The 18,606-nt window shown below is 47.5% G+C and overlaps 3 non-coding genes across 3 annotated transcripts; all 3 read left to right on the plus strand.

The window, feature by feature from the left end:
• The first annotated feature begins 8,933 nt into the window (after positions 1-8,933).
• On the plus strand, positions 8,934-9,007 carry trnan-guu (transfer RNA asparagine (anticodon GUU)). Its single transcript has one exon. It is a non-coding gene; the product is annotated as a tRNA-Asn (tRNA).
• A 2,229-nt stretch (positions 9,008-11,236) lies between these two features.
• trnan-guu (transfer RNA asparagine (anticodon GUU)) lies at positions 11,237-11,310 on the plus strand. Its single transcript has one exon. It is a non-coding gene; the product is annotated as a tRNA-Asn (tRNA).
• A 2,235-nt stretch (positions 11,311-13,545) lies between these two features.
• On the plus strand, positions 13,546-13,619 carry trnan-guu (transfer RNA asparagine (anticodon GUU)). Its single transcript has one exon. It is a non-coding gene; the product is annotated as a tRNA-Asn (tRNA).
• The last annotated feature ends 4,987 nt before the right edge of the window (positions 13,620-18,606 follow it).

Raw genomic sequence — 18,606 nt, forward strand, 5'->3', positions numbered from 1 at the left:
GGGGCACAGGACTTGAATGCGCTTGACGGATTGGGAGGGGAAGTTAAAGTATTCAGCCACAGGGCGCTGGGGTCATTTCGGTTTGGAGTCCTAGAGCTGTTCCCTGAAATGTTCTGCAAGTTGGCATCCAGTCTCCCCAATGTGGCAGAGCAATGGACATATAAATAAATCTTACAAACAAATTGTATAAATTTTAGCATGCCAGAGTTATTATCTTTAATGAAGATAATGAAAATATTTATAAAATTAGTGACTGTTTGAAACGGTTTGTTGGTCAGGCTCAACTCATCCCCTTCAAATGAGACAATGCCATTGATAGTGGTGAACTGCTCTTTTTGCTGTAAAATCAGAAGTTCTTGATTTATTTTCACAACTCACTGGTATTCACACCTGCACATTCAATGTCAAACTCTGACATCAGAAATGAAATTACACCATTAATTTTGACTTACAACATTCGAACAAACAAATTAATAGCACACAGTGAATACCAAGTCTGATGAATACGAAATCAAATTTGACCAAAAAAAATACAATCAAGATGTAAGATAAGAAATGGGGAAAGGTTAGAAGGCAAGAAATGCAGCATCATAGAAGGTGCTCCTCCAGGGAGTGTATTTTACCAACTACAACTGCTAAATATAAACAAACACTCTGACATGATCCTCCGGTTTTAATGTGAACCAAAGCCCCATACAGTAGGTACCATTTAAATAAGTTAATAGAGACAAGCCTGGAGCAAATCCAGCCTCCAGTTGGGCCCCACTTTTGGAGCTCGGAGCTTCCTCCAGCCCCAGGGGGTTGTTGAGCTCCTGAGCTCCAGCTGCCACTGCCACTCCTCCACTGAAGAAGCTTTGGGAAGCAGATGCAAAGGCAAGATACAGAACAGAGCACCTTTGCCAAGGAAAGCAGCTTTTGAAGACATTGAGCAATAGCATCACATGGTTTTGACCAATCGACCTCTGGGTTATGTGCCCAGCACACTCATGCTGCACTACTCTGCTTCGGTGCTCCCAGTCGCTGGATTGTGGATCAGTTTAAAGTCGATCCTATATCTCTGATAACATCACTACACAAGGCAGTGAAGAAAGGTTTCGGCACACTGGCCTTCATCAGTTAGGGAATTGAGTATAGATGTTGGCAAGATATAGTGTAGTTATACAGGACATTGATGAGGCCGCACCTGGAATATTGTGATCAGTTTTGGTCCCCTCGGTACCGTGTGACTTCTGACATCTTCAACTCTGGGTTTGTGTTGAACTTGATAGGATATTTTGTCCAACTCAGCATGTTTAAACAGTATCGCTCGGAGATAGTCATTTGAAACATTTGAGGAGGTGAGCTCAACAAGATTGAACTATTCAAAGTTACTTGGACTCTCTTTTAAACTTACATCAGGACCAGTAGTCAGAGACACATGCAACATGGAAACAGACCCTTCAGTCCAACTTTTCCATGCTGACCTGATATCCTAAATTAATCTAGTCCCATTTGACAGCACCTGACCCATATACTCTGGAAGCTCATTTAATGTATGTACCACACTCTGCATGAAGAAGTTGTCCCTTTAATATATTTCGCCTCTCACCCTAAACCTATGCCCTCTAGTTCTGGAGTCCTCCATCCCAGGGAAAATACCTTGTCTTTTACCCTGTCCATCCCTCTCATGAATTTGTAACCTCTATTAGGTCACTCCTCTGCCTCCGATGCTCCAGTGAAAACAGCCCCAGCCTATTCAGACTCTCCCTGTAGCTAAAACCCTCCAAACCCCAGCAACATTCTGTAAACCGTTTCTCATAGAGAAGTCAACGTTTCAGTCCTGAAGAAGGGTTAATACCCAAAATGCTGACTACTCCACATCCTGGTGCTGCCTGGCTTGCTGTATTCTCCCAACCTCCTGCTTGCCTACTTCAGGTTGCAATATGTAGTGCCTCAGTGGTTACCACTGCAGCCTCACAGCACCAGGGACCCAGGTTTGATTCCAGCCTAGGGTGACGGTCTGTGAGGAGTTTGCACATTCTCCCAGTGTCTGCGTGTGTTTTCTCTGGGTGGTCCTGTCCAAACATATGCAGGTCTGAGGTTTGATGAAGGCCTTCCTGCACTTAGAGCAACTGAGCAACCTCTCCCCCATGTGGACCCACCAGTGGGCCAGCAGGTCAGAAGAAAGAGCAAAGCCCATCCTGCATTCGGGGCAGAAGAACGGCCTCTCCTCGGTGTGGACCCACTGGTATCTCAGCAGGTGGGAAGAACTACTGAAGGCCATCTCGCACTCAGGGCATGAGAACAGCCGTCCTGGGTGTGGACCAATTGGTGCGTCTGCATGGCAGAGGAATCACTGAAGGCCTTCCCGCACTCACGGCAGCAGAAGGGCCTCTCCTATCTGCGGACTCATTGGTGCTTCAGAACCCTTTCAAATTTCACAATATCCTTCTGATAGGAGGGAGACCAGAATTGCACACAATATTCCAAAAGTATTCCACAATATTCCAGTGTCCTGTCCAGCCACAACGTAACTTACCAACTCCAATACTCAAGTCAGAGGATTGCGGAAGTTTTAAAACTCACAAAATAAAATAGCAAAAATGGAAGGACAAACCGAATTTTTGAAGTCAACTTGGAAGCATCATTGAGAAATCGGCGGACTGGGTTTATTAGGTACCTGTTCTCCTTAAATACACTATATACATCTTTCTCTTCTGCTCTTCGCAGTTTCTCTGTGCTGCAGTGTGTAGTGGCTCGTTGAAATAATGTCCTGATGCAGCTTAATAGAACATAGAACATAGAAAATTACAGCGCAGTAGAGGCCCTTTGGCCCTCGATGTTGCGCCGATCCAAGCCCACCTGACCTACGCAAGCCTACTATCCTCCATATGCCTATCCAATGCACGTTTAAATGTCCATAAAGAGGAAGAGTCCACCACTGCTACTGGCAGGGCATTCCATGAACTCATGACTCGCTGAGTCAAGAAGCTACCCCTAACATCTGTGCTATACCTACCACCCCTTAATTTAAAGCTATGCCCCCTCGTAATAGCTGACTCCTTAGGTGGAAAACGGTTCTCGTTGCCAACCCGATCTAAACCCCTAATCATCTTGTACACCTCTATCAAGTCACCCCTAAACCTTCTTGTCTCCAATGAAAAAAGCCCCAAGAGCCTCAGCGTTTCCTCATACGATCTTCCTACCATACCAGGTAACATCCTGGTAAACCTCCTCTGCACCCGTTCCAGTGCCTCCACACCCTTCCTATAGTATGGCGACCAAAACTGCACACAATACTCCAGATGCGGCCGCACCAAAGTCTTATACAACTGCAACATGACCTCAGGACTCCGGAACTCAATTCCTCTACCAGTAAAAGCTAGTACGCCATATGCCTTCTTCACAGCACTATTTACCTGGGTGGCAACTTTCAGAGATCTGTGTACATGGCCACCAAGCTCCCTCTGCTCATCCACACTACCAAGTATCCAACCATTAGCCCAGTAATCCATCTTCTTGTTACTCTTAACCAAAATTGAACTCCATTTGCCACCTTTCTGCCCAGCTCTGCAGCTTAACTATATCTCACTGTAACCTGCCACATCCTTCCTCACCGTCAACAACTCCACTGACTTTCGTATCATCCGCAAACTTGCTCACCCAACCTTCTAGCCCCTCCTCCAGGTCATTTATAAAAATGGCAAACAGCAACGATCCCAAAACAGATCCTTCCGGAACACCACTATGAACTGCACTCCAAGATGAACCTTTACCATCAACTACTACCCTCTGTCTTCTTCCAGCCAGCCAATTCCTAATGCAAACCTCCAACGCACCCTCAATGCCATACCTCCGTATTTTTTGCAGTAGCCTACCATGGGGAACCTTATCAAACGCCTTACTAAAATCCATATACACTACATCTACCGCTTTACCCTCAGTCACCTTCTCAAAGAATTCAATAATGTTTGTGAGGCATGACCTGCCCTTCACAAAACCATGCTGACTATCCTTGATCACATTATTCCTATCCAGATGTTCATAAATCCTATCCCTTACAATTTTCTCTAAGACTTTGCCCACAACAGAAGTGAGACTCACCGGCCTATAGGAACTGGTGTTATCCCTACTCCCCTTCTTGAACAAGGGAACCACATTTGCTATCCTCCAGTCTTCTGGCACTATTCCAGTAGACAACGAGGTCATAAAAATCAAGGCCAATGGGTGTGCAATCTTCTCCCTTGCTTCCCAGAAAATGCTAGGATATATGCCATCAGGCCCACGGGACCTATCTATTTTCACCCTTTCCAGAATTTCCAATATCTCTTCCCTACATACTTCAAAGCCATCCATTAAAATTAATTGTGACTCAATATTCACATCAGCAACAATGTCCTGTTCCTGAGTGAATACTGATGAAAAGTATTCATTCAGTGTCTCCCCAATCTCTTCGGCCTCCATGTGCAACTTCCCCCTACTATCCATGACTGGACCTATTCCAACCTGAGTCATTCTGTTATTCCTGACATACCTATAGAAAGCCCTTGGGTTGTCCCTAATCCTACCAACCAAAGACTTTTCAAGTCCCCTCCTTGCTGCTCTTAGCTCTCTCTTTAGATTCCCCCTGGCTACCTTATAACTCTCAATCGCCCCAATTGAACCTTCACGCCTCATCTTTACATAGGCCGCCCTCTTCCGTTTAACAAGGGATTCAAATTCATTGTTAAACCACGGCTCCATCACACGACCCTTTCCTCCCTGCCTGACAGGTATATACTTATCAAGGACACTCAATAGTTGCTCCTTGAACAAGCTCCACATCTCGATTGTGCCCTTCCCTTGAAGCCTACTTTTCCAAGCCACGCATCCTAAGTCATGCCTCACCGCATCATAATTTCCCTGCCCCCAGCTATAACTCTTGCCCTGCAGTGCACACTTATCCCTCTTCGTCACCAGAGTAAAAGTCACCGAATTGTGGTCACTGTGCGCAAAGTGCTCACCTACTTCCAATTCTAAGACCTGGCCTGGTTCGTTACCCAGAACCAAATCCAGTATGGCCTCACCTCTTGTTGGCCTGTCAACATATTGTGTCAGGAAACCCTCTTGCACACATTGGACAAACTCCGCCCCATCTAACGTACTCGAGCTATAGCTTTCCCAGTCAATATCTGGAAAGTTAAAGTCCCCCATAACTACAAGCCCATTACTTTCACTCTTCTCCTGAATCATACTTCCAATCCTTTCTTCTACGTCTCTAGGAGTATTACGAGGCCTATAGAAAACTCCTAACAGGGTAACCTCACCTTTCCTATTTCTAACCTCAGCCCAAACTACCTCAGATGGCGAGTCTTCATCCATCGTCCTTTCCACCGCTGTAATACCATCCTTGCAAAGCAATGCCACACCTCCCCCTCTTTTACCCCCACCTCTGACCCTACTAAAATATTTAAACCCTGGAACCTGCAACAGCTAATCCTGTCCCTGTTCTACCCATGTTTCCGTAATAGTCACAACATCGAAATCCCAGGTACCAACCCACGCTGCAAGTTCACCTACCTTATTTCGTATACTTCTCGCATTGAAATATATACACTTCAAGTCACATTCCTGTTTAGAGGCACCCTCCTTCGAGATTGATGCCATGTTCCTAACCTCACAACACTCAAGGTCCTGCACCCTCAAGCTACAGTCTAGGTTCCCATGCCCCTGCAGAGTTAGTTTAACCCCACTCCCAAAGAACACGAGCAAACCTCCCCCCAAGGATACTGGTGCCCATCAGGTTCAGGTGTTGACCCTCCTGTTTATAGAGGTCCCACCTTCCCCAGAAAGAACTCCAGTTATCCAGAAACCGGAAACCCTCCCTCCTGCACCATCCCTGTAGCCACGCATTTAACTGTTCTCTCTCACTATTCCTCGACTCGCTATCACGTGGCACAGGTAACAAACCAGAGACAACAACTCTGTTTGTTCTAACTCTGAGCTTCCAACCTAACTCCCTGAAAGCTGCCTGACATCCTCATCCTTCTTCCTACCTGTGTCGTTGGTGCCAATGTGGACCACGACTTCGGACTGCTCCCCGACCCCCTTAAGGACCAGGGAAACACGATCAGAAACGTCACGTACCCTTGCACTCACGATAGGCAACATACCAATCGTGAGTCTCTCTCGCCCCCACAAAACCGCCTACCTGTGCCCCAAACTATCGAGTCCCCAATAACTATTGCTCTGCTCTTCTCCAACCTTCACTTCTGAGCAACGGGAACAGGCTCCGTGCCAGAGGCCTGAACCCCATTGCTTAGTCCTGGTAAGTCAACACCCCCCCCAACCCGCCACCACCACCACACGCATACAAAATGGCATACTTGTTCTTGAGGGGAACGACGGCAGGGGCCGCTGCATTGGTTGCTTTCTCCAAGTCCCCCTCACTGTCACCCATCTGTCTGCAATCTTTGCAGCTACTACTTCCAAAAAGCTCCGATGTATGACCCCTTCTGGCTCCCGAATGATTCTAAGTTCATCCAACTCCAGCTCCAGTACCCGAACACAGTCTTGGAGGAGCTGGTGATGGGTACACTTCCTGCAAGTGTAATCAGCAGGGACGACCATGCACCTGCTTACCACAACTGAGCTTATTAATAGGTTAGAGGAGGAGGGCGGGTGGGAGGCACTACCCCTGTAGTGCCTCGGGTTCCTCTCCTGCGCGCCTTTATAGGAAAGAAAACCCACCCAGGGAAGCTTGTTCGGTGCTGCAGTGTGAAGTAGCTCGTTGAAATAGCATCCAGATGCAGATTTGTTCGTAGATGTTGGGGTGATTGCTTCTGGATTGAATTAATGTCTGACGTGAGGGAATGCGGATGCTGAGAAGCCGAGACAAAAAGAGAAACGCGACAGTACCTGTCGGAGAAAACGGAATTCTGAAACGTTGTCTCTGATTCTCATTCCACCGATGTAGCCTGACCTTCTCAGTTCCTCCTGCAGTCTCGTGCTTTGTTTTTGACTGAAAGTTCATTTCATCTTTTGCGATGAAACACCCAGACTCGCCGTGTGCAGATATTTAACCCTTTCGAATCACTGTGAAATGATTGGATTCAAACAAACTCTGCGATAATTCACTCTTTCTCTGCTCCACAGGCAGACAGACCTGGGAAGTGAAGCTGTCAGTATGGTTCTGTATTCGTGGGCCGAGTGGTTAATGCGATGGACTTGAAATCCATTGCGCTTTCCCCACGCAGGTGTGAACCCTGCCGACTACAAAATGAGAAATGTCGCCGAAAAGAAAGGGAGCTTGCTCCCCGGCTTCTTCTTTAAGATTCAAATCAGTGGAGGGGGAAAAATATTTCACTCACATTGGGAGTGGTGGGAAACTGTAACCCACTGCCTGTTCGGGTGGAACAAGCAGATACACGCAGAGCTTCTTTTGAGGCTATGAGCCAAGTGTTTGTAAATGAGACTAGAACAGTGAGGGGCTGGAAATCGTGATCGAAATGAAGCAGGCACCTGAGGACAAGGGTGTTTCCTTTGCCAGTGAAAGATACTGCTTCACAAAGTTGTGACTGTGGAAGGGAATCAGTGACGCTGATTATCTTTGGTTGTTGACCTTGTGACTGTTCCCATTGCTGCGCATGTCCGTGTTAACGTCAGAACTCTGCAGCATGGTGGCGTAAGATACGCAAAGGGCCGGGGCGCAATGGATGACGCATCTGAGTCCACCTAACTGTTTGAAATGCAGCTCACAGCTTCTTCACACACCCCAATTAATCTTTCTCATTGTCCTGAAGCCGGCAAACGGTTTGAATTCCCGATCTGCGGGAATGAGAATCTTCTCATTGTCTCGCGTCAATAAATATCTCTGAGAACATCGGAGTCAAGTCACAGCGTTGTCAGATGAGAGGAAGCTGAAATAACCCCACACGCTGCTGACGGGCACGTTTTACTTTTCCCAACCCACCGCCCCAACCACTGCGGCTCCTGGGAGTGGAAAGGAAACAATCACCAAAACCCAGTCTTGGCTTTGTGAGTCTTCAGAAAATAAGCAAACGTTCATCCCTTCGGATTTTCTATCCTGGGCTGACAGGGATGGGTTTTGTCACTCTTTTGTAGGACATTACAAGTGGAAGTTTTGCAGAAAAGTACCACAATGCAATCTGATTAATCAGGACCTGGATGTTTTCGGTCTTTGAATGTAAGTATTGTGCTCCAGAACATTGGTGTTCACAGTTTATAATACTTATCTTCCCAGTCCCCTGTATCACTTGTCGAAAATGTTTAATTTGCGTCTTGTAATCCTTTCACTGTCTGCTAAAGAGGCAAGTGTTTGCGTGTTTTACCTAAGTTATGTTGACCTTGCATACCTCGAGCCTCAAGCTAATTTCACGAGAAACCTTCTCCAGTTCAAAAGCAAACTGTTAGTGATGGCTCTGTTTCTTGTCACGTATCCAATTTCAGATCGATGTTGTTAATGACCCTTTTATTCCTTCAGATCCACGTTTCGCTCACAGGGCTAGAACAGAACTGTCACCAAATACATTTACCAATCTACATTCATCCTAACGATTGTCCAGAGACAGTCCAGACAACGTCCTCTTGTTGTAGAGGCCGGGAGATTGACTCTGATGTTCTCGGGGTATGAACTGATCTGAGACATTGAAAGAATTGTCGTTCCTGCACATCAGGAATTCAAACCCCTTCTCTCCTCCGAGCCAATGAGAGAACTCGGGAACAGGCAAAACACTGAAAGGCTGGAAGGGCGACGGCCCCGGAGCACAAAGCTAGTTCCTCGTGACATGGATGTGTCTGCAGACTGTCCCCGGTGTCTCCACAATGAATGTCCCAGGCTTTATTATGTAAAAGTAAAACTGATAGACGACAATTGTAATTCTCGGCGGGGCCGGCTGAATTATGAACTCACTAACAGCCTCCCCTAAGCGATGGTGCAGCCCACGCTCGCACGTGCCTCTGTGGCGCAATTGGTTAGCGCGTTCGGCTGTTAACCGAAAGGTTGGTGGTTCGAGCCCATCCAGGGGCGGTGTGTTTGCTGCCCGTTCTTGGCTTTGAAACCGTCCGCTTTTAATGGGGTCAGGAAAATGTTCCCCAAACAGAAATCCTTTCCCCAAAGGGGTTTCTGGATTGAATTAATGTCTGACGTGAGGGAATGCGGATGCTGAGAAGCCGAGACAAAAAGAGAAACGCGACAGTACCTGTCGGAGAAAACGGAATTCTGAAACGTTGTCTCTGATTCTCATTCCACCCATGTAGCCTGACCTTCTCAGTTCCTCCTGCAGTCTCGTGCTTTGTTTTTGACTGAAAGTTCATTTCATCTTTTGCGATGAAACACCCAGACTCGCCGTGTGCAGATATTTAACCCTTTCGAATCACTGTGAAATGATTGGATTCAAACAAACTCTGCGATAATTCACTCTTTCTCTGCTCCACAGGCAGACAGACCTGGGAAGTGAAGCTGTCAGTGTGGTTCTGTATTCGTGGGCCGAGTGGTTAATGCGATGGACTTGAAATCCATTGCGCTTTCCCCACGCAGGTGTGAACCCTGCCGACTACAAAATGAGAAATGTCGCCGAAAAGAAAGGGAGCTTGCTCCCCGGCTTCTTCTTTAAGATTCAAATCAGTGGAGGGGGAAAAATATTTCACTCACATTGGGAGTGGTGGGAAACTGTAACCCACTGCCTGTTCGGGTGGAACAAGCAGATACACGCAGAGCTTCTTTTGAGGCTATGAGCCAAGTGTTTGTAAATGAGACTAGAACAGTGAGGGGCTGGAAATCGTGATCGAAATGAAGCAGGCACCTGAGGACAAGGGTGTTTCCTTTGCCAGTGAAAGATACTGCTTCACAAAGTTGTGACTGTGGAAGGGAATCAGTGACGCTGATTATCTTTGGTTGTTGACCTTGTGACTGTTCCCATTGCTGCGCATGTCCGTGTTAACGTCAGAACTCTGCAGCATGGTGGCGTAAGATACGCAAAGGGCCGGGGCGCAATGGATGACGCATCTGAGTCCACCTAACTGTTTGAAATGCAGCTCACAGCTTCTTCACACACCCCAATTAATCTTTCTCATTGTCCTGAAGCCGGCAAACGGTTTGAATTCCCGATCTGCGGGAATGAGAATCTTCTCATTGTCTCGCGTCAATAAATATCTCTGAGAACATCGGAGTCAAGTCACAGCGTTGTCAGATGAGAGGAAGCTGAAATAACCCCACACGCTGCTGACGGGCACGTTTTACTTTTCCCAACCCACCGCCCCAACCACTGCGGCTCCTGGGAGTGGAAAGGAAACAATCACCAAAACCCAGTCTTGGCTTTGTGAGTCTTCAGAAAATAAGCAAACGTTCATCCCTTCGGATTTTCTATCCTGGGCTGACAGGGATGGGTTTTGTCACTCTTTTGTAGGACATTACAAGTGGAAGTTTTGCAGAAAAGTACCACAATGCAATCTGATTAATCAGGACCTGGATGTTTTCGGTCTTTGAATGTAAGTATTGTGCTCCAGAACATTGGTGTTCACAGTTTATAATACTTATCTTCCCAGTCCCCTGTATCACTTGTCGAAAATGTTTAATTTGCGTCTTGTAATCCTTTCACTGTCTGCTAAAGAGGCAAGTGTTTGCGTGTTTTACCTAAGTTATGTTGACCTTGCATACCTCGAGCCTCAAGCTAATTTCACGAGAAACCTTCTCCAGTTCAAAAGCAAACTGTTAGTGATGGCTCTGTTTCTTGTCACGTATCCAATTTCAGATCGATGTTGTTAATGACCCTTTTATTCCTTCAGATCCACGTTTCGCTCACAGGGCTAGAACAGAACTGTCACCAAATACATTTACCAATCTACATTCATCCTAACGATTGTCCAGAGACAGTCCAGACAACGTCCTCTTGTTGTAGAGGCCGGGAGATTGACTCTGATGTTCTCGGGGTATGAACTGATCTGAGACATTGAAAGAATTGTCGTTCCTGCACATCAGGAATTCAAACCCCTTCTCTCCTCCGAGCCAATGAGAGAACTCGGGAACAGGCAAAACACTGAAAGGCTGGAAGGGCGACGGCCCCGGAGCACAAAGCTAGTTCCTCGTGACATGGATGTGTCTGCAGACTGTCCCCGGTGTCTCCACAATGAATGTCCCAGGCTTTATTATGTAAAAGTAAAACTGATGGACGACAATTGTAATTCTCGGCGGGGCCGGCTGAATTATGAACTCACTAACAGCCTCCCCTAAGCGATGGTGCAGCCCACGCTCGCACCTGCCTCTGTGGCGCAATTGGTTAGCGCGTTCGGCTGTTAACCGAAAGGTTGGTGGTTCGAGCCCATCCAGGGGCGGTGTGTTTGCTGCCCGTTCTTGGCTTTGAAAGCGTCCGCTTTTAATGGGGTCAGGAAAATGTTCCCCAAACAGAAATCCTTTCCCCAAAGGGGTTTCTGGATTGAATTAATGTCTGACGTGAGGGAATGCGGATGCTGAGAAGCCGAGACAAAAAGAGAAACGCGACAGTACCTGTCGGAGAAAACGGAATTCTGAAACGTTGTCTCTGATTCTCATTCCACCCATGTAGCCTGACCTTCTCAGTTCCTCCTGCAGTCTCGTGCTTTGTTTTTGACTGAAAGTTCATTTCATCTTTTGCGATGAAACACCCAGACTCGCCGTGTGCAGATATTTAACCCTTTCGAATCACTGTGAAATGATTGGATTCAAACAAACTCTGCGATAATTCACTCTTTCTCTGCTCCACAGGCAGACAGACCTGGGAAGTGAAGCTGTCAGTGTGGTTCTGTATTCGTGGGCCGAGTGGTTAATGCGATGGACTTGAAATCCATTGCGCTTTCCCCACGCAGGTGTGAACCCTGCCGACTACAAAATGAGAAATGTCGCCGAAAAGAAAGGGAGCTTGCTCCCCGGCTTCTTCTTTAAGATTCAAATCAGTGGAGGGGGAAAAATATTTCACTCACATTGGGAGTGGTGGGAAACTGTAACCCACTGCCTGTTCGGGTGGAACAAGCAGATACACGCAGAGCTTCTTTTGAGGCTATGAGCCAAGTGTTTGTAAATGAGACTAGAACAGTGAGGGGCTGGAAATCGTGATCGAAATGAAGCAGGCACCTGAGGACAAGGGTGTTTCCTTTGCCAGTGAAAGATACTGCTTCACAAAGTTGTGACTGTGGAAGGGAATCAGTGACGCTGATTATCTTTGGTTGTTGACCTTGTGACTGTTCCCATTGCTGCGCATGTCCGTGTTAACGTCAGAACTCTGCAGCATGGTGGCGTAAGATACGCAAAGGGCCGGGGCGCAATGGATGACGCATCTGAGTCCACCTAACTGTTTGAAATGCAGCTCACAGCTTCTTCACACACCCCAATTAATCTTTCTCATTGTCCTGAAGCCGGCAAACGGTTTGAATTCCCGATCTGCGGGAATTGGAATGAGAATCTTCTCATTGTCTCGCGTCAATAAATATCTCTGAGAACATCGGAGTCAAGTCACAGCGTTGTCAGATGAGAGGAAGCTGAAATAACCCCACACGCTGCTGACGGGCACGTTTTACTTTTCCCAACCCACCGCCCCAACCACTGCGGCTCCTGGGAGTGGAAAGGAAACAATCACCAAAACCCAGTCTTGGCTTTGTGAGTCTTCAGAAAATAAGCAAACGTTCATCCCTTCGGATTTTCTATCCTGGGCTGACAGGGATGGGTTTTGTCACTCTTTTGTAGGACATTACAAGTGGAAGTTTTGCAGAAAAGTACCACAATGCAATCTGATTAATCAGGGCCTGGATGTTTTCGGTCTTTGAATGTAAGTATTGTGCTCCAGAACATTGGTGTTTACAGTTTATAATACTTATCTTCCCAGTCCCCTGTATCACTTGTCGAAAATGTTTAATTTGCGTCTTGTAATCCTTTCACTGTCTGCTAAAGAGGCAAGTGTTTGCGTGTTTTACCTAAGTTATGTTGACCTTGCATACCTCGAGCCTCAAGCTAATTTCACGAGAAACCTTCTCCAGTTCAAAAGCAAACTGTTAGTGATGGCTCTGTTTCTTGTCACGTATCCAATTTCAGATCGATGCCGTTAATGACCCTTTTATTCCTTCAGATCCACGTTTCGCTCACAGGGCTAGAACAGAACTGTCACCAAATACGTTTACCAATCTACATTCATCCTAACGATTGTCCAGAGACAGTCCAGACAACGTCCTCTTGTTGTAGAGGCCGGGAGATTGACTCTGATGTTCTCGGGGTATGAACTGATCTGAGACATTGAAAGAATTGTCCTTCCTGCACATCAGGAATTCAAACCCCTTCTCTCCTCCGAGCCAATGAGAGAACTCGTGAACAGGCAAAACACTGAAAGGCTGGAAGGGCGACGGCCCCGGAGCACAAAGCTAGTTCCTCGTGACATGGATGTGTCTGCAGACTGTCCCCGGTGTCTCCACAATGAATGTCCCAGGCTTTATTATGTAAAAGTAAAACTGATAGACGACAATTGTAATTCTCGGCGGGGCCGGCTGAATTATGAACTCACTAACAGCCTCCCCTAAGCGATGGTGCAGCCCACGCTCGCACCTGCCTCTGTGGCGCAATTGGTTAGCGCGTTCGGCTGTTAACCGAAAGGTTGGTGGTTCGAGCCCATCCAGGGCCGGTGTGTTTGCTGCCCGTTCTTGGCTTTGAAAGCGTCCGCTTTTAATGGGGTCAGGAAAATGTTCCCCAAACAGAAATCCTTTCCCCAAAGGGGTTTCTGGATTGAATTAATGTCTGACGTGAGGGAATGCGGATGCTGAGAAGCTGAGACAAAAAGAGAAACGCGACAGTACCTGTCGGAGAAAACGGAATTCTGAAACGTTGTCTCTGATTCTCATTCCACCCATGTAGCCTGACCTTCTCAGTTCCTCCTGCAGTCTCGTGCTTTGTTTTTGACTGAAAGTTCATTTCATCTTTTGCGATGAAACACCCAGACTCGCCGTGTGCAGATATTTAACCCTTTCGAATCACTGTGAAATGATTGGATTCAAACAAACTCTGCGATAATTCACTCTTTCTCTGCTCCACAGGCAGACAGACCTGGGAAGTGAAGCTGTCAGTGTGGTTCTGTATTCGTGGGCCGAGTGGTTAATGCGATGGACTTGAAATCCATTGCGCTTTCCCCACGCAGGTGTGAACCCTGCCGACTACAAAATGAGAAATGTCGCCGAAAAGAAAGGGAGCTTGCTCCCCGGCTTCTTCTTTAAGATTCAAATCAGTGGAGGGGGAAAAATATTTCACTCACATTGGGAGTGGTGGGAAACTGTAACCCACTGCCTGTTCGGGTGGAACAAGCAGATACACGCAGAGCTTCTTTTGAGGCTATGAGCCAAGTGTTTGTAAATGAGACTAGAACAGTGAGGGGCTGGAAATCGTGATCGAAATGAAGCAGGCACCTGAGGACAAGGGTGTTTCCTTTGCCAGTGAAAGATACTGCTTCACAAAGTTGTGACTGTGGAAGGGAATCAGTGACGCTGATTATCTTTGGTTGTTGACCTTGTGATTGTTCCCATTGCTGCGCATGTCCGTGTTAACGTCAGAACTCTGCAGCATGGTGGCGTAAGATACGCAAAGGGCCGGGGCGCAATGGATGACGCATCTGAGTCCACCTAACTGTTTGAAATGCAGCTCACAGCTTCTTCACACACCCCAATTAATCTTTCTCATTGTCCTGAAGCCGGCAAACGGTTTGAATTCCCGATCTGCGGGAATTGGAATGAGAATCTTCTCATTGTCTCGCGTCAATAAATATCTCTGAGAACATCGGAGTCAAGTCACAGCGTTGTCAGATGAGAGGAAGCTGAAATAACCCCACACGCTGCTGACGGGCACGTTTTACTTTTCCCAACCCACCGCCCCAACCACTGCGGCTCCTGGGAGTGGAAAGGAAACAATCACCAAAACCCAGTCTTGGCTTTGTGAGTCTTCAGAAAATAAGCAAACGTTCATCCCTTCGGATTTTCTATCCTGGGCTGACAGGGATGGGTTTTGTCACTCTTTTGTAGGACATTACAAGTGGAAGTTTTGCAGAAAAGTACCACAATGCAATCTGATTAATCAGGACCTGGATGTTTTCGGTCTTTGAATGTAAGTATTGTGCTCCAGAACATTGGTGTTCACAGTTTATAATACTTATCTTCCCAGTCCCCTGTATCACTTGTCGAAAATGTTTAATTTGCGTCTTGTAATCCTTTCACTGTCTGCTAAAGAGGCAAGTGTTTGCGTGTTTTACCTAAGTTATGTTGACCTTGCATACCTCGAGCCTCAAGCTAATTTCACGAGAAACCTTCTCCAGTTCAAAAGCAAACTGTTAGTGATGGCTCTGTTTCTTGTCACGTATCCAATTTCAGATCGATGTTGTTAATGACCCTTTTATTCCTTCAGATCCACGTTTCGCTCACAGGGCTAGAACAGAACTGTCACCAAATACATTTACCAATCTACATTCATCCTAACGATTGTCCAGAGACAGTCCAGACAACGTCCTCTTGTTGTAGAGGCCGGGAGATTGACTCTGATGTTCTCGGGGTATGAACTGATCTGAGACATTGAAAGAATTGTCCTTCCTGCACATCAGGAATTCAAACCCCTTCTCTCCTCCGAGCCAATGAGAGAACTCGGGAACAGGCAAAACACTGAAAGGCTGAAAGGGCGGCGGCCCCGGAGCACAAAGCTAGTTCCTCGTGACACGGATGTGTCTGCAGACTGTCCCCGGTGTCTCCACAATGAATGTCCCAGGCTTTATTATGTAAAAGTAAAACTGATAGACGACAATTGTAATTCTCGGCGGGGCCGGCTGAATTATGAACTCACTAACAGCCACCCTTAAGCGATGGTGCAGCCCACGCTCGCACCTGCCTGGCTCTGTTTCTTGTCAGATGTGCAGATTTACGCTGAGAATGCGAGAGAATGAAACGAATAGAGACACACCTTGACTTAAGCATAGAACCAGCAGAGCGAAGGTGGGCCGCATGGCCTCCGTCTGCGCTGCGACACATGTTGTGATTCAGTCTGAAATCACAGTTCGACCAACAGAATGTGGGAATTTAGTAAAAACGTTTCTATTTACACAGCCTCCGTACGTCTGCTAAACAGCATATCACACGACAGCAGCGGAGGTCTTTGACATCAGTCTCCAGCGTGCGAGCCGCGTGCCAGATGAAAAGCTGAAGTGCTGTGTGGACAGCGGTCACAGCGTGGCAGCAGAGTGGCGCAGAGGGAGCGTGCTGGGCCCATAACCCAGAGGATCGAAACCATCCTCTGCTATTATTCGATGTCACCTCGAGCTGATTTCCTTTGGATCAGTGCTCTCTTCTGCCAGCTGCATACCCGAATATCGATGCACTCGCCAAATCCACTCCATGCAAGGTGCGTGGTTTTAGAGGTCTCAGTGGCATTCGCGGGTTTTATTCTGAACTGGATCGCAAACCCAGTTCTCTGCGATGCCAATCGGCTGGTCAAGTTGAAACAAATGTCTTGCGGTTTCGTCCATTCCCTGCAGTAATTCGCTACCCTGGTTCAGACGTGAATGACAAGCATGTCAAAAACCTCATCACGACTCAGACACAGTTCCCCCACGATTAGGACGGATCCCACCGATTGTGAATAACCTCAGAGAGAGAGAAACAGGCAGTCGGCGTGGACTCGATGGGCTGAACGACTTGTGTCAACGCGAGAATGGTGCTACGTGTTTATGCCGTCCCACTGCCTGTCTCTGGGACAGAGAGGCTGAGGGAGCAAAACTGGTTCATTTTTAACTGTCCCTTCCGTGTTGGACTGCCTGCAGTCCCTCAGCTCAGGGCCGTGGGGAGGACTCTCAGTGAGTGAAGGTTTCACTCCGATTCTCTTCATCTGGGACACTTGGGGCTCAGATGTTAACTGCTGCGCGGTAGCAACAAAGAAAGCGATGCGCACTTTGCAATAGACTTTCCGTAAGATTGCTGCGTGAAGACGATTTCTGAACACCAACAATGTGAATTGACCTGGGCGAAGAGTCCTCGGTGTCCATTTCTCTCTGTCCTGCCAGCACAGCATCTTTCTATCACTCCGATAACAGACCTTTGGAGAAAGTTCACAATCAAAGTTGTTCATGTTCCCCGCGTTAGTATAACTGACACCTCTCGCCCCAAGGGTTTCAGAGAGAGAGGGAGAAAGAGAGAGAGAGAGAGCAGAAGAGCGAATGGACTCTACCCTCCCCCGACCCTAAATCCGCTCCCCCCTCCTCCCAGAACAACGTGCAAGTAGAAATAAACAGGGTTAATTATCTACCAGTGGAGATAGTCCAGTTCCTGGGGATGAGACAAACATCAACGCCCCAGGGACAGAATGACAAGCAGATTTTCTGGAAGCGCTTTGCTGCTTGCAATTCTTGGAGCAATGTGGAATGTACTTCACACTGAGCAAGTTTGAGCTGACTCAGAGTCTCCAATGTACATTGCTGTGTTTGCCGCCAGCTCAGGGAGAGAGAACAATAGGAAGGACGTAGGAGTGAATAACGATCCGCGTGAGAGGGCGAATAGCTGCTCATGGAGACTGTTAGTGGCTAACAATACGTAGTGTGTCATAGCAGACGAGGTGATAACAAGGAGTCGTTTGTGTGATAGGGGTCAAGGACATGGGGGAGTTCAGGCCCTAAAGTTATGGAACTCGATATTGAAGACCGGGAGGGCTGTAAGGTCTCCAAGTGGAAAATGAGGTGCTGTTCTTTCATCTGGAGCTAGAACACTGCTGCAAGCCTGAGATAGAGATGTTGGTCAGGGAACAGGGTGATGTGTTAAAGTGGCAGACAACCGCCAGGTCAGGGCCTTTTTCCTGCGGGCAGAACCGGGATGTTCTGCGAAGCAGTCACCCAGTTTATGCTTCATGCTACATTGGGGAAACGACACTGTGAGCAGCGAATGCAGTGGAATAGGTTGTGGCAAAAGTGCTGCTTCACCTGGCAGGTATGTTTGAGCCCTTGGATATTCAGGAGGGAGCAGGTAAATGGGCAGGTGTTACACATTCGGCGGTTGCAGGCGAAAGCGACTTGGCACTATGGGAGGTGGGTGTGGGGTGTTGCGAGTGAAGGAAGAGTGGACCCGAAGTGTAACCCCTGGCACAACGGGTGCGTGTTGGGACCATAACCCACTCTCTCCTATTCACTCAATGTCGTCTTTAGCAGCTTTCCCTTATAACTGCGCTCTGTTCTGCACCTCGCCTTCTCATCTGCTTCCGGAAAAAAGCTTGGACATAAATATTTCACAGTGATATACTGGCCCAATGTGCACAGTCGAGTTGATACACTCGTGGAGATCTGCGTGGTCTTCTCCTGTTCTCTGTATCCTATGGTGAGGAGGGCAATGCTTGTCACTGGCCGCTCGGGTGTCAGAGACGAGTTTTAACCTTCCCTTCCGTGTTGGATTGCCTGCAGGCCCTCAGCTCAGGGTCGTGGGGATGACTCTCAGTGAGTGAAGGTTTCACTCGGATTCTCTTCATCTGGGACACTTGGGGCTCTCAAAAAGCACCTTGATGAAACGAGGTTGGGCTGTCTGGAGTACGAACGAGGCTGAAAACACGGAAGTGAAATGGTTGGAGATAGTGTTGAACAGGTTGACGTGAGCTGTGCGGTG

The sequence above is a fragment of the Hemiscyllium ocellatum genome (assembly GCF_020745735.1).
Source record: "Hemiscyllium ocellatum isolate sHemOce1 chromosome 27 unlocalized genomic scaffold, sHemOce1.pat.X.cur. SUPER_27_unloc_34, whole genome shotgun sequence".
NCBI classification, from domain to species: Eukaryota; Metazoa; Chordata; class Chondrichthyes; order Orectolobiformes; family Hemiscylliidae; genus Hemiscyllium; species Hemiscyllium ocellatum.